At 39.3% G+C, this 16,369-nt stretch overlaps 1 protein-coding gene across 9 annotated transcripts in view; it reads left to right on the top strand.

Moving 5' to 3' along the window:
* Positions 1-16,369, top strand: part of LOC131684642 (protein winged eye) — a 233,135-nt gene that overhangs the window by 10,899 nt on the left and 205,867 nt on the right. For 8 of the 9 annotated variants that reach the window (XM_058967687.1, XM_058967685.1, XM_058967681.1 and 5 more), the window contains exon 2: positions 10,389-11,584. The exons of the other annotated variant lie outside the window; for it this stretch is intronic. The gene's annotated coding sequence lies outside the window, so the exon portion shown is untranslated. The remainder of the gene's footprint in view (positions 1-10,388; positions 11,585-16,369) is intronic. 9 annotated transcript variants of the gene reach the window in all.

Here is a 16,369-nt window from a genome sequence, read left to right as displayed (position 1 = left end):
GCCCGGTAACGCGTATTTGTGCGGTTTATGTCATAGCTAATCTTGATCGATTGTATACGGTTTGGAAATCTATAAACCGTCTGCACGGGAGATAAGAGAGATAAGAAGGTAGTCCTTTACTCCAACTGGGAAGTATTCTCAGTGTCCGTACGATCGTAGCACTAACTTTGCAATTGTTGTGTATGCTAAGTATCGGTTGCGAAGTCTGTACGGTTAAAATGTAAAGTTCCGCAAAGGAATGCATTTCCGATAAATATTCACGGGGATTTTGGATTGTGCATTTGTATGCTCAATCAGCTTGTTTGAGGTTGTTACTGAATGCAAAGCATTCAGCTCTGTGTAAATGCTCAAGCGATATTAGTACTACGCTGCCCACATGTTGCATCATTACAGATATGAACCCATGATTATCGAAGCTCATCCTTAAATTGCTTTTCGTGAATTATACGAAAAATCATTTAGATAATTTTTATTTGCAGTTATTGGCCTTGAACTTAACACTTTTTGGTCTTTGTATTTCTAACGCCTGAAACCAGCTGTCACGATACTCATTCAACTTATACCAGTGCGAAGCGAACGACAAGAAACAGTTACTTTAATCTTATGTGTATTGTCTTACGAGAACCGTTACTTCTATTCTTACGCTGGTGATGTATCAAGATGAGTGAGTTACATAAGCAAGAAGTGGAGCTCCGGCCAAATACGGTGGTTATTGAACTTCTCATACTTATACACATAATTTTGATGCATTTTTCACTTTATCATACTCACAAACAACGCAGATTTCGAATCGTTTGTTGGTCGCAACTATGATACAAAAGAGCTCTACTATTTTTGTCATTTATTTTGGTACAAACTTCGTGAAATTACGCTCACTATCAAAACCTTACTGGCCGTTGTTTATTTATGTATGCATGTAGAGGGCGACCAAGAAATCGTGGCAACACAGTAAATGTACGATGACAATTCTTGTATTTATCGAAAAAATATTTAAACGTGTCGGAAAATGTTTTACATGTATTAGGCACAGCTTGCATAAATTAAATCAATTATTGGAGGTTGTTTAGTACAATTCCTGACACTTTCGTTTCACACCACCCATTTGAGCTCATACAGTCGTATCCGGTACCTTTTCTCTCAATTATTATTCACTTTCTAACCATGTCATTTGCATTCTTTACCTTCACCTGGTTCTGTCGGAGTTCTCGCTTCTCGCATGGCCCAATGGATTTCGATTCGAGGGTTCACGGCAATTCGGCGGATTTATGTTCATGGGGCAAGAATGCATTGAATTAACCTAGCAGCGTATCGGTACGCTCCTGGAATAGTGACAAGTAGCTACATCCGGTCAAAAATAGTGTTTTTTTTTTGTTGTGCTGCTACAAAATGGAAAAATGTTTTTGGAGACATTCCATTTTGTAAATTTAACTGTTGATGGTACGTTTTGTTGAAAAAAAAAAATATTTCGCGCTCTATAGGTGCAGATTGCCAAAAAATTCATATTACAAATGGGACTTTCGACATTTTCTTCGTTTTAAAACGATTGTTCACTTCGAACTTCTGGGTTTTGAGATATTTGACGTTATTTATCCGAAAAATAACGTTTTTTTCTTACTTTTGAGGCTATATACAGGGTGCAACAAATTTGGTGGTCTGTATCTCCAGTTACGTCATTCAGTACCATTCTTAACATTTAATTCAAGATTTCAAGAGATCAATTGCGACTTTTTCCAAAGTTATGGCAATTCGAAGTTACGAAATATATCCCTTCGACATTATTAGCATTTGCATTAAACCTTGAAGACGATAATATTTTACTACGCAATTTCTCTTGAAAATTTTCACTTGGAAGTTTTTAAGGTCGAATATGAAGTTGCAGCATTATGAAGAATTAGCAATTACGAATTTATAAACAAGCCTCAAGTGTCGTTATATATACGCCCGTTCCCACGTGATCATGACTCGGTCATGTTCGGAAGCCCCTACCTTCTGTTCTAACAGCCTAAGTTCCTGCCTTCAGTTGAACCAGTCTCAAAATAAGTTCCGCATGTATACACTAGACAACAAGTTTCAGGACGACATAGCCCCGGATACTCTAGTGATATAAGAAACTCACTCTCACAAAATAAAACTTTAAAATCACGTCCCATGCGAACATTCTGAAGCTCATCTGAATATGTCACATATGCATGAATTTATACACTCAAACGCCCACGCACAAACACGTTAACATACAAACGCTAGAGACTTTTACGATAATTCAGTCAACCAAGCGCGATCTTGCACTTTGAATACATAACAGCAACCAAAAATTATTTCTGTGGAACAGCTGCAATGCAGGCCTATATTTTGCCAAAAGTGGCTTTGAAATAGCATCTAAAGCAACTTAAATGCTTCTTAGATAGCCATTAAGACGCATTGCCCATGCGTATTGGTTATCTGCAAATCACTTCATAGTTCTATAATACAAATATTTCATGGTATATTTAATCTATCAACTATGGATTTCATGGGACAAATCTGGGAAAATAAGTTTCTCGAAAAATTCTTGAAGATTTTTAGATATGTTACTTATATATGTTAAAACAGAAAACCATCAATGTACAGTTAGTGGAGTTAGTTAGTTAGTCTGGACGACTCATCAAACTCGGATAATTCTTCCATAGCGCTGAAGGTTCGAATATCAACGCCAATTGGCAAGGGTCGATGGAATCATGGTTGCATTTCGCAGTATTCTACTTGGTAGCCGCAAATTTACCTCCGACCTTCTGGAGAACCCATCTCTTCGTTGATCTGTTTTGTAGTTAACAACGCTTGTTGTATTTTTCGGTGTCGATTCCCGCCACGTTAGGTTTGTTTGTTTCTTGTCAGAATCGTACTACTAATATTATAAAGGAATTTCACAGGACATAACACTCGATGACACGTGATTATATGGCATTTTACCACGTTAATGATTTATTTCTGCAAACGCTTATCAACATACAGTCCCCTACAATACGAACTACGAAGCTCATAAACCATCTTGCATCAATCTCCCAAAAGCAATGCGATATCGTTGAAACATAATGCGAACAGCAAGGGTCCTAAGTTACTGCTTTGTGGAACACCGGATTTATTCGAGAAAGGCACTGTGAATATGCTGTCATCGAACTTTAATCATAGAATATCCTTCGGAAGATACGAATTGCGAAGAAAATCTATAACCTTGAAATAAGTATCCTCTGTGGTCTAACCGAAACAGCGAGAAATGGTTGCTGCGATAAATTCACTTTTCATTGAAAACTCTATGAAAACCGTCTTTAACTGGATGCCTTTGCTAGGAACAAGACGTCAACACAAAATTCCAACAGTTGCGCAATCGCTGCTTCGCTGCCCCAAGACCTTACTAGTGAAACGTATTGATAGTATGAGTTTCATATACAAAACGCTAAACGCTCATCACAACTGACATTTTTCCTCCTTTTATCCATAGTTAATTTCCGTAAAACCCTTTCAGACTAGAGCTGTTTATATCTTTGATTACCTCGCAAATATTATCTTCAGTCACCGCCAAATTTTTACGAGGGACAGAGTTTTGGAGGTACGTTCAAGTCCACTGTTCCACCCATTAGCAAATGGCGAAGCAAACCAACAGATGGCGAAGCAAGCGAACTGCTCCCATGATGGTTTTGAACTACTTTTAAAAATTTCTTAACTTACTCATCAGGAGCAAAAAAATAATGTTGCGGACCGTTTTGACACATAAAATGTTATTTAAGTCGGATTTTCCGTCCGAATGGTTATAAAAAGGATGTAAGTCAAGCGGGTCAACATTTCCGAGTCTGTTGACGTCTCGACAAGTTTCCGATATTAGCAACAGTTATGTGTAGACTACTTACACAACAAAGGTCGGTCAACGAATTAGCAACGGCAGCTAAGAATGAACATGAACGAACGAACAAAAGGTTGCCTAGAGAGCTAAACATCTCACGAAAACGACCATCGGTATCGGGAAAAATTCCGCTGCAGGGGAACTCTCAGCACCAGCTAGCAGGTAAATGGGAACGAGTCTCGATCAGAATGCAATAACAAGATTATAACAGAATGCAATTTTCGCAGTAAGCTGCGCTATAAATCTGGTCTCGGTAGTAATTAACATAACAGCAAGTTATAACAAGTAACAGGGCGAGATATAGTTTTGAAATGTTTCTGTCATATGTTTCTGATCGGGGTAACGCCAAGAAGGATTAGAGACTATGCGAAGGTAGTTATGAAGAGCTACAATTTTTGCGCACGGGGCAGGGACTAACATTCCTACTCTTTCCTGTTACGATTTACGTAGGGGCCTGGTCGGCCCTCTTATGGATCACTAAACAGCTTGGGATTACCAGTTGTACTTTGAAGGATGATTTGGTTCTCCCAGGCATTATCATCTATTGATTCTTTTTTGCAATTTAATCAGATAGTCTCGATCAATAGCGGAGTAGCAAACAGGGATGGTCACACTAGCTTTAACTCAAGCTCAACGTAGGTATGGATGGGTTATCATTACTCACTTTACCCTACACTCCAAAAAAACATGAATTTTATCGGTGATATAATCTCAACGTTGACACAATTTAACCAAACGTAATGGTATATTATTACCACTTCCCATTTAATTTGACAGGAACGATATTAAAAAAAATCTATATGTGTAAAACTGCATTGCCAATTTGTAAAAAAAAGACGTCACCATGTGGTAAAATTAAATGGTTCATGATATTCTACTTTGTATAAAATTAGAAACAAACGTAAAACTGTGTAATTTTACCAGCTCGTATATGTCAGATTCAGGAGACCTAAATTTACATAATTATTTCACAATGTGGTGCAGGTACGGATGAATATAGTCGTCAACCTGCTTATTTCCTACACCCGAAATAGCGCGCTCACATTTTCCGTTTTTGCGCCCACAATCTCATGCCCAAAATCATTTTTTTCAACATGGAGTTATCTGCGCACAGTTTTAGGTGACCGCAAAAAAGCGATGACACACACTCGCATACAAAAAGCCTTTATTAGTATTGGGTTTCGAATTAATTTGCTGCTTACGAAGCTCACAGAGACTCCCTTTCTTCCACACCTTACATTCACGTGACCCTTTACACGGAATTTTATTAATTGCAGCTTTGCTTTTTTTCGCTGCTTTAAAAAAAGACTCATGCCCTGTAACTTCTACAAAAAAATCGGCCATCCGACTCCTAGCCTAGAGCCAGCGAACATTTATTCGCTAAAAACGCCTTTTTACTATCTGCACTATGACGACACGCACTCGTCGAGTCTTAATATGGCATATATAAGCTTCACGCTCATGATGAGTGTAATGATTTCGTTTGCTTCCCGCCGCCGGCCTTTCAGCACCGACTTGGAGAGACAGACTTCCCATGAACATGGGCAATTTTGTACCTATGTACAAAATTTCGTGCACGCGTTCAACTTCATACATGCTTCGTCTCGATGTACAAGTTCGCCTCAAACATCGAACGATGTGCAAACTCTAGTTCAAACATCCGTGTACGTACACCGGGTGCGTACACGAGAACGATTCGCACATGGGAAAAAGAGTCAGCGCTAGTGACGATGAGAGTGAGAAAAAGAAAACTGGTGCCACGAACCGATGTGTACGCACACCGTGTTCGTACATGGGGTTCAGTTGTCCAGGCGAACATGTGCACGTGTTTAGGTACGAAACTGTGGAGAGATTTTGTTATGTATCATTTGCCAGTTTTTATTATTATCCCGTTCGTATGTATATATTGGGAACTGAGCCTGAAACCGAAAAAAATACTAACGGTTACAATCAGGATTAGAATCGACAAAAATCTACTCGCTAGAAACGTCTCTTTATACCCTAGGCCATGACGACACATGAGCGAATGAGCATTACAAACTTCTAATCAATGCAGCAACGATCACAAGTGGGACAAGTTATCTCACTGTACTGTGTATAGCCCACGAGGTGTTGCTTCGGGGTTCGATGTTGTATTACGCTAGTATGAAATTGGTTGAACACTAACGAATCATTTGTGAGATTTCCGTTTATAATTTGAGAGTGGAAAAAACAGTTGCATTTACTCTCTCAATGGTTCGTTTTGCGTGTAACAAAATGTAAAGAGTTGTACATTTTATGGTAAGTTTCGTTTGAGTACTGTTAATAACTTGAAAGTGCAACCGAAGTTCCGTGTGCGTACCTTTAGTGGTTTGAAAGTGCACAAAAGTTCCGTTAGTTTGGTTCCAAGCAATTGGACAATTGTAAAAAATTAAGAGAATTGTACTGCATTGTCGTGCGCACAGTGCATCCAAATAGGCAAAAACGTGATCGAAATTGCTTTGATCTTTTAAAGTCGATTTTTGAGCTATGGTGTCTTCCGTTCAGTTCGTACATAAAATTTGGTTTGGTGGTTAATTCCCCTAAAGGTGAGAAACAAATTTGTTTGGTCATTTATGGATAAAAAACTATCCAGTAATGTTGTAGGGAACATAATAAGAAATAACTTTTCTTATAAAAACTTTTCCTGGTATTTCTTAGAGTTCCAAAATGTTTGTGAAATTGATCTCAAATTTCTCATCTCCAAGAGTATTAACACTACTGGCCTAGACCGTGTGATCCTCATACTGTTTTCAACTTTGGCTAAGGGGTGGGCGTAGCGTATTGGTAAATCGATTGCCTTGTACGCAGCGCACCTGGGTTCGAGTCCCGACCCCGCACATAGGGTTAGAAATTTTTCATAAGAGATTTTTCTAACCCGAAGAGGCGAATGACCTTAAGGTTAAAACCTCTATAATCGAAATTAAAAAAAAAACTTTGGCTAAATAGCTTGAGACCTTGCGACCAGCTTTGACATTAGCAGCTTTGTCACATGTATGTATTACCTCGGCATTCATTTACTCACTAGTGCCATCCTGTGGTGGGCTTCCAAAGCTTTCAAACTGCATTTGAAGTTTGGTTCATCATTCCCCAACTTTGTAGAACAGTACAACTCTGCACCTCTCATGGATTCAGAAATAGGTGTGTTGTATCAATTATTTTATCCTACTAGCGACACCATGCGGCATAATTACAAAATTTTCTAACATGATACGAAAATTCTTATACTTCTCTACATCTATCAAAGTGCTCGATCTCCTACCGTTCCACAGATAGGCACATTCCCTTCACCAGTCTTCCCATGAATATCGACAAGTTTGCACCCATGTACAAAATTTCGTGCACCCGTTCAACCTCAAACATGCTTTGCCATTGTGTACAGGTTCGCATCGACAGCGAACCCAAACGAACGATGTGCAAACTTAGGTTTAAACATCGTGTACGTACACCGTGTGCGTACATAAGAAAGGCACACACAAAATAGAATGAGTCAATGCTAGTGATGATGGGTGAGAGAAAGAGAAAACTAGTATCAAGAACCTGTGTGTACGAACACCGCGTACGTACATGGGGTTCGGTTGTGCAGACGAACATGTGCTCGTGTTTTGGTACACATTAGCGCGTTCGAGTTTGCACACGAAATGATGGTGTACACAGAACTAGAGCGAACATGGTGTTCGATGTTCATTTGGGAAGCCTTCCCTTCACTTTCTTTTGTTCCGTAATGCCACAGTGCGGCGAAATACCGAAATTTTTCAAACATTGTGTGAAAGCTCATTCATCCGTCTTCAACATAGCAAAATTTCAAAACTTTGTATCTCTCATCGATTTAGAGATATGCGGGTTTTTCCTCATCTAGTTAAATTCTTGCTTGTGGTTAACATTGTGAAATAAGCGGAATACGCCTTTTACAAATGTGAAGCAGTAGATTTCAAAGTTGTTTACTTTTGAACGGTCCGATTATCTTCGAAAAACTTGTTCGGCAAAGTTTATAAAGCTTAACTTTTCCCGAGGTCCGCGTCCCTACGCTTACAACGAGCTCTAGCGGTGATTTTGTGAACTAGGAGTGTTTTTCCATACCATTCAACAAAAAATCCCATACAAAGTGTAAGCCGTACGTTCAAATTTCGTTCAAATTTGGACAGTGTCATTTTCTCGAAGTCGTTGGGCTATGTAGATTGCGACATTTTTTTTTTCGTGACCACGGCCTTACCTTTCGATATAGGGGCCAACTCAAAATTTCGAGAGAAAGAGGAGGTAGAGGTTTTGAACTTTAGTAACTTACATATACTGAACGGAATTACACATTGTTCACACCTGTCAATTTTTTTTACAATTCCTAACATACATAAACACTGATATTCAGTAAACCTTTCGGAAGCGACGCGGAAAACCGAAATTTCTCAGTTTATTTCAGGTCAAGCTTTCACCTGAGAAACTTAGTCGAATATTAAGAAGTAGTATAAGACCATATTTTTATGTTTAATCTATCGTTCGCTAGTCGAATGGAAAGAGTGTTGAAGCGCTGTCAGATGGTAAGAGCAGGGAGATTGAAATTTTCATTTATTTGTGTGCTTTATTCATCGTTCGCTAGTCGAATGAGAAGCATGTTGAAGCCCAATCAAACGGGGCGGTAAAAAGAAAGAAATCAAAATCTTCGTCGCCCGAATAAAATTACGCATGTATTTTTGTACTCTCTTCATCGTTCGCTAGTCGAATAAAGCACTATTAACGCCTATCCGATGCGATTCAGTGATTCAGTTCAGTACCATGCACGAACATCACTATTTTTACACACATTTAAATACGAGCATTCACACTTCTCCGGCACGGCACTGTGCCGGACAAGTGTGAATGCTCGCATTTTCTTTGTATGAAAGAATATTGGTGTCCGTGCACGGTACTAAACCGTCACCATATCGGATTGGATAGGTGAAAAATTTGGCTTAAGAAGCATATTGATGCACGATTAGATAGTACAGTAAGAAGAAGGAAACTTAATTTTTCAATGTGTATGTATTTTTAGTCTTTATTCATCGTTCGCTAGTCGAATGAGAAGCATGTTGCAGCGTGGTCAGACGGTGCGGTAAAAATAAAGGAATCTATACAACGACAGAAAAATCTAAGATTCAATGGAACCACTATCGTTAAAAAAAATTAATCCGCCGTAATTCTTCCGCAAGGCTGAGTATTTGTGGGATGTGGTATATTAGGGAGCAATTTGAAATAAATCAAATCTGTGGATAAAGAGGGCACAATACCCATCTTCAATAAGTTGGACTTTGTGTTTCGAATTCATCTTATCAAGAACTAACAGACAGTCTTGGCAGCACGAAATGCAAAATCCGACCTCAAAAAATTTGGTATTGTGTCCTTTATACACAAATAGGGAAGGACAGCATATTGTCATATTGACGTGTTGGTCAAGAAAAATTTGGATTTCACTATGATCTTATCGACCAATAGGAACTTTTGTCCATCCGGGACGTCAATTGCAGTCTTTTTAACCGCACACATATGGGGCTGACTTGCGATTACGGATAGACAGGTTGTGTGTCATTTTTAGATTACGATCAAGTCGGTCCGCTAAGTACTGATGAGTTCGAATCCTATTCATCAGTACTTAGCGGACCGACTTGATCGTAATCTACAACGTTCGACTTTTTGAAGTTAGGCCAATTTAATCCAGTTCACTCCTTAAAATTGAAACGCCCGAGCCAAGATTATTCGTTTAAAATGTTAGCTTGAGTATGTATAAGTTGGTTTAACAGGTTTTGTATGTTCACTTCACCTGATTTTTGTCCTAATAAACATGAACAGGTAATGTCAGATGAAACGAAAATATGACAAGTACTATGACAAATTGTTCTAACTAACGATTGCACCTCTATGGATGAAATACTAAAAGTTTTTCTCGTTTATGTCAAACCGACTGGTATTCCAGACTGCTATACATGTGCATGGATGACAAGTTTCACAAAATCGGCTCTCATGACATCCTTTTATAGACATTTGTAAGCCTCTGCAAATACTCTACCAGCTTGTTCTATTGTTTTGACTATGCTATAACAGCATGACGATACATCTCTATGTATACCTGTACGAAAAAAATCCATGTCTTTGATTAATGAAAAACTTTTTCTGTACAAAACAATTGAAGCATGCTGCTTTCTGACATACGACATCATTCGGCATCAATTTTGCCCAGATCCAGACCATCAAACAAAAGTAATGCTGCACGGTGAAAAAACGTGAGAAACGACAAAGCCTCTTCCGATGCAGCACAGTGACAAGCCCTAACCAATCGAGAATCTTGCGAATCACTACAATCTAAATAATGGTGTCATTCATGCTAATATTTAATATAATGTTATTTATTTTCTTCCTTCCTGTTTTATTTTTTTCCGTTGCCGACCCACCGCCGAATCCCACCCACTCATTCACGAATCTGTTTCACCCGCCGCCGCCGCCGCCGCCGGGGACATCGTGTGTACAGACAAGCTTGGGCGCACCGACTAACGACGCCAGAGAACGGTATCGTGCATAACCGCAAGGAACAAGGTGGCGTGGAGGAGCGGGAGTGTGTCATCGTGAAAATAACTCTCCCCCCACCACCCGGCACAGGAAATAAAAAAAAACTAGGTAGACCATGCCGTGAACTTGGTCTTGCGTCTATACCTACGTGTACAGAACCGACAATGATTGATATCTGATGCACGAATTCAAATAGTGAGCGTTCTGGAAAATCAACCATCGAGGAACGGCGAAACACGTTGGTGTACCCCCCGGCGCGACAACTACAACAACAACAACAACAGCAAGTCAGTCCAAAGCCAAACCAAGAAATCCCAAATTAGCGCCGCGCGAAGGAGCGAGACAGGGCAGACGAAATGATAATGAAGGAGTGAGACCCGCGAAATAATCAGTGAATTTGAGTGCGCTGAAAGTATAGTTTGCCAACTAGTGGTTAGAGTTGGTATCGAAAAAAGAAAAATCAGTACCCGTCGTCGAAGTGATGAGAGAATACTGAGTCAGTGTGTGCGTATGTAAGTTGATTTTAAGATATTTGGTCGATCCACTGTGAAGAGAGAAAGCGATTGTCCTGAACGCGCAAGAATTGGGGCTGGGAAACGAAGGTGTTTTGTACGTGCTGAGATTCGAACCGAAGGGTCATAAAAATTGCATAAATCTGAGCGCGTCCGAGAGTGGTGATATAAATCAAATTGTCTCGGGCCCCGGAAAAAAAGGATAACAAGCAAAAGAAAGATATAAGTGCTTAAGGTAGTGTCGTGAGAGTAAAAGAGGCAGAATAAACGAAAAAAAGAGGATATAAAATTTATATTTATTGCCAGTGTCCATATCCGTAGAACGACGGGAATACTGAGAAAGAGGAAGAAACTGGAGAGTACTTGAGAAGAGAGATATATAAAGTACACTCACATATATACTTACAATCAAACAAATTGACCGACATATTCTGCGGGAAAAAGAGAAGTTAATCTGGCCGGTGTTTAGTGAAGTGACGAAGTGTTTGAATAATAAATATATTTTGCGGAGTTTGAGTTTTGGCTAGTGTGCGCTTGAAGAAACGAGCGCGAAACAGAACAAGTGTAGCTGCCGAACTGTCTCCCATTATGTTTGGATACATTAGCACTGCTGACATCGATAGCAATCTACAACCCAATAAAGACGGTAAGCAAATGCTCTGGTTGACGTTTCTCTAGGTGTTCTCGAAGATGTAATACACGGAGGACCAGAATGAACTTCACGTGGTGTGCAAATTTTAACCCGAACCCTAATTAGACAGACAATTTCCTTTTCCCGTACGTACTTTGATCCGCTGCTTTGACATAGTCCAATCTACGAAAACATATCCACTCAGCCTTTCGCCCTTAGAAGAGGATCTAGCTCAGGCGATAAAGATAAAATAAATATGATTAATTGTAGGTCATAAATCATTGGAAATTGTACACGAACTCCGGCTCGCAGCGGCATACGCACCATGTACACATATATCTATATACTTGTGTGTTTTGGTGGAGCTTCTGATACCGCGCCCTCAAACTCGTTGGCGGATATCGGGGGGAGTATGACGGTGGCGACTAAAGACGCTATTTTGCGTAGTGGATATAGTCTTCAACTTTATTTAGCACTCGTAGATACTATGCGACGCGACGACGCACCGCCGATGGACGGTGGCCACACCACTGTACGCGCATCGAGGTGAAAGCTAATGCTAAACCAAACACAAACAGTGACCCGAACGAACGAAGCCCAGCAGGGGCGAGATGGATTAGCGCGTGGCCCTTCCTTGGTGAATGGAATTCGGGACAGATAAGACACGCCGTCGGCTTTGGGGAGTACACAGACGGTTGTTTGATTTTTGGGCGTACTTAGGAGATAGACTCCACTCATAAATTCATTAGAGTCACATATGGTTTTCCGGCGGTTTTGAGTTACTCAAATTTGATATAAGTGAATTATTTATGACACAATAGCCCTGCTGCGAGTATGGCTACAAAATAACATGCGGTTAACGTTGTACACTTTGAAAACTTCCGAAGCATTTGTATGCATTGTATAATAATGGATAAAACGTGAAGAATCCCATATTTTACAGGAATATGACTGATAGAGGAGCTATTTACCGTTGTGTGCTTATGCCTTACTATTCTTTTGGTAATCACCATCTGGCTGTCTCAAGATTTTTTATTATCTTCAAAAAGATAATAAGGCCTTGGTTTGGCACTATAATACATAGTATACTATTGATTAAACCGTTAAATTGGAAATGTCACGGAAAAAAATTAAAATTTCCGTTTATGAGGCCTAGAATGGCTGGACAATACGGTTTATCCAAGAGACTCAATACAAATTATGTACAGTTATAGATATAAATAAAGAATTTCCTTCCATCGTCGTCAATCTTCGTATGCAATTCGAACTTGCGTTGTATAGACTGTACGTCGAAATGATATAAAAAATGAGGACACCTTTTTGGAACCGCATTAATCATGGCTTCTTTCGTGCGCCAATATGAAGCTTAGTGCTTTTCTTAGTTATCTCTACTAGGTCCGGCGGAAAACTTGATGGCAACAAGCGACCGTGGTGGCCAGATTAATTTTCGATGGTTTTATTTTAATTGCTTACTATTATATGTATCAGTAAACTTAGTGCATCAATTATCAACATTATCAACAATTGATACTAATGTAAACGGAAATCTCCAATTAGTGCTCATCATCTTTAACAGAAAGTTGCTTTAAGTTGGTGATTGTGATACGCCTTGATGTATTTTTCTTTTTTTTTGCTGTTTATTTTTCGACAACGCTCTAAAGCACGTCTGGGCGAACGAGCTTAGTAACATACAAACGCTCGAGCTTTTCGCTATAATACAAATATATAAACTTGTATGAATAAACCAACACCCGTTCCGACTCGATCATGAATCGGTCACGCCCCGAAGACGCTCCCATTGGTCATTGCAGTCTAGGTTCATGCCTTCAGTTTTCGTCCAAAAAACACTCTCATATACACCTAGTCTATATGGGGGAACTGAGTCCCTCCTTGATCTGAACCGTACACTCAGAATCGCGGTACATGCGTATATCTAAGCAAAGTTACACTGTTATACAAACGAATACAGTGAGGACCCGTTTATATCAGCCCTTTGGTGAATTTTAGGCTGGTCATTGACAAAATCGGAACATATTTTTTCTAAATAATATTTTTATTTCCTAGACATAGCCTCATAACTCTTTCTGAATATTCAGTATAAATTTCTCTTGCACTGTTAGTTCTCCTGTCTTACAAAAATTTGAAAAACCAATATTTTTATTTTTTCATATTTTACATGTATAAGAGAATAAAAAATATGCTTAACAAAGGATTTACTCAAATTTAACGTGAATCGTCTGCTAGAGCCAATCAAACGTATTTTCATATAAGGCTGACTAAATCCAGTTAAAAACCTGATGAAAGCGGGAGTAGAGAATATCGAGGCCGATAAAATCGGATCTTCACTGTATATACACGCGAAGTTGCGTACGCGCGACGCATATAAACCTATAACATACAAACGTTCGAGCCCTACTCGATAATTCGACCATGATCACAAGCGCCAACATGCAATTGCGATCATCCATACAAATTTACGCCCGCGATCACACAAGCATGAAAACGCTCTTGTGATTAAGTGTACGTTTTAACCCCTATGAATTGATACATGCGGGCTCAAATACAATTATACAACTGCGCGTTCTCACGCGACCAGGCACCGGTAATGCCTGGAAGCCCGTATCTCCGATTTTAGCAGCCTAGGTCCATTCCTTCAGTTGGATCATCCTGAGAAAAAAATGAACCTCATTTTACACTAGACAATAAGTTTCAGGGCGACTTTGCCAGGAACTCGTGTGACATGAGGTAACTCACTCTCCACAACAATCTGAGCCGTACACTCAAAATTAAACATCGCGATCCACGGACATTCAAGAAGCCAGGAAAATATGCAAATGATATGACAATTATATAATCGAATTATACACACGAAGTTACATACCCACTAGCACACGCGACATATAAGCGCACACGCGTTCCAACACGGCAACATATAAACGCTCGAGCCCTTCGCGATCATCCATGCACACCTACGCCATCGATCTCGCAAACATGAAAACGTCCCAGTGATTAAATGATCGTTTTACCATTCATAAATTCATAAATGCGGTCTCAAGCGCGATCAAATAAACGCTCATTTCCTCGCGATCGTGAAGTCTCTACGTCCGCATATCGGAACCGTACATGTTCTTTACAATTGACCTTAAGCAGTGCTTTAGTGGGTGACACTTCCCGTCTCATCAGCAATTGTAGTGAGTGATTCTGACAGGGAATCCTTCCGAGAACAAAGCGCTGAAGCTCCAGTTGGACTAAACAAAAAAACGATTTTTTAATTGACTGCAACTGTTTTGAGGGAAAAATGTTTTGGTCCTTGAAAAAAGTTAGACATGAGAGGGTACATTGACAGAGATGACCAAAGACGGCATTACAGAGTTAAAAAACTGTTCTGGATCCCGCCATCATTCAGATTAAAGTCTCTTCTACTTAACCTTTTTTCCGTGTTTTTTTTCATTATTGTAGGGCATCTCTTGGTGGCGTAACGAAAAAACAATGTCAAAGTTTTGAGCAGGATGTATTCTATACTGATCAAAATTTCATCAGGATCCAACACGTTGGTTTTATTTCCACAACTGTAGATACCTTGCCAAATCATCAACTTGCGGGAGAAATTTATCTGCGAAGACAATGTTGAACTAACCTGTTCCGTTTTTGTTTGACATGGTAAAATTTTGGCCCGAATTTTATGCAAGCTTAATTTTTCCTTTCGAAAACACTAAGAAGGCTTTGCTCCTCCGCCAGCATAGTTCAGGTTTCTGGGCCATAGAGGACAATCGTTCTAATGAGCATTTTGTAGATGGGTAACTTCGAGCGGTAGCATGCCTCATTCGTTCGAAGAGTTTTTACATTGCCCAAAGTAATGAGGATTACTTTGTAGAAAGCGTCTCTGAGTTCTGTCTACTTGTATCATCAATGCGTCTAAATAAACGAACTCATTAACCACCTCGATATCGTCGCTATTAATCGATATACTCGATGGGAGGCGTATTTATCTAAAAATTCAAAACTTGATTTAGATTCTTAGGCCGAAACGAAGGAAATTAACTGCAAGGTCTGAGAGTCTCAGGACTCATGACTGACAATACAATGACAAAGAATATACAATTCTCATCTCATGTAATACCTATAAACTAAAAATCTAAATCTTCAATTTTAGACACGTAAATCCGTAGTATACTCCGATACGGAAAGTATTCCCAAATTCATTCTGAATAGTCGGGGACGGATGCATTGTAATTTAGATTAGTGGAATAGTTAAAGAAGGACTTGAGTGCTGAAAACCAATAAAAATTCGCTTGATTATATTATCTGTAAAATAATAGTCAACGACAGTTTGCCTTCTCATCTCGTACAGATCAGACACAAAAAAACACACTCATTGTTCACACCACAACAAAGACTAAATTTAACACGCGTAGCTTTATTACATACACACGCCAAGTTGATGCAAAAATGAAAATTAAATGCATTTTTTTCTAATTTGATGCAAATTTGTTACACATTCTTGGAGTGATCTGCCCCTAGAGTCGAACAGAAATATTTATCTGGCAATGATAACATGATTTAGATCTGAATGTCGAAACGAATGAAACTAAAATCTGAATGTAGAAGAATTCAGGGCAAACAACCAAATCCCCAAGAATATACGATTCTTATCTTATGTAATAACTCTGAACTAAACATTCAAATCTGGAATTTTTGGAATGTAAATTTGTCAGATACTACAATTCGGAAGGCAATCCCATATTTATTCCGAAAAGACGGGGATAGCTGTTTTGTAATTCAGATTAGTGGAATAGGCAA

The sequence above is a fragment of the Topomyia yanbarensis genome, chromosome 2, assembly GCF_030247195.1.
Source record: "Topomyia yanbarensis strain Yona2022 chromosome 2, ASM3024719v1, whole genome shotgun sequence".
Classification (NCBI taxonomy): domain Eukaryota; kingdom Metazoa; phylum Arthropoda; class Insecta; order Diptera; family Culicidae; genus Topomyia; species Topomyia yanbarensis.
The sequence above is the reverse complement of the archived record's forward strand: the minus strand, read 5'-3'. Positions and strand labels throughout refer to the sequence as shown.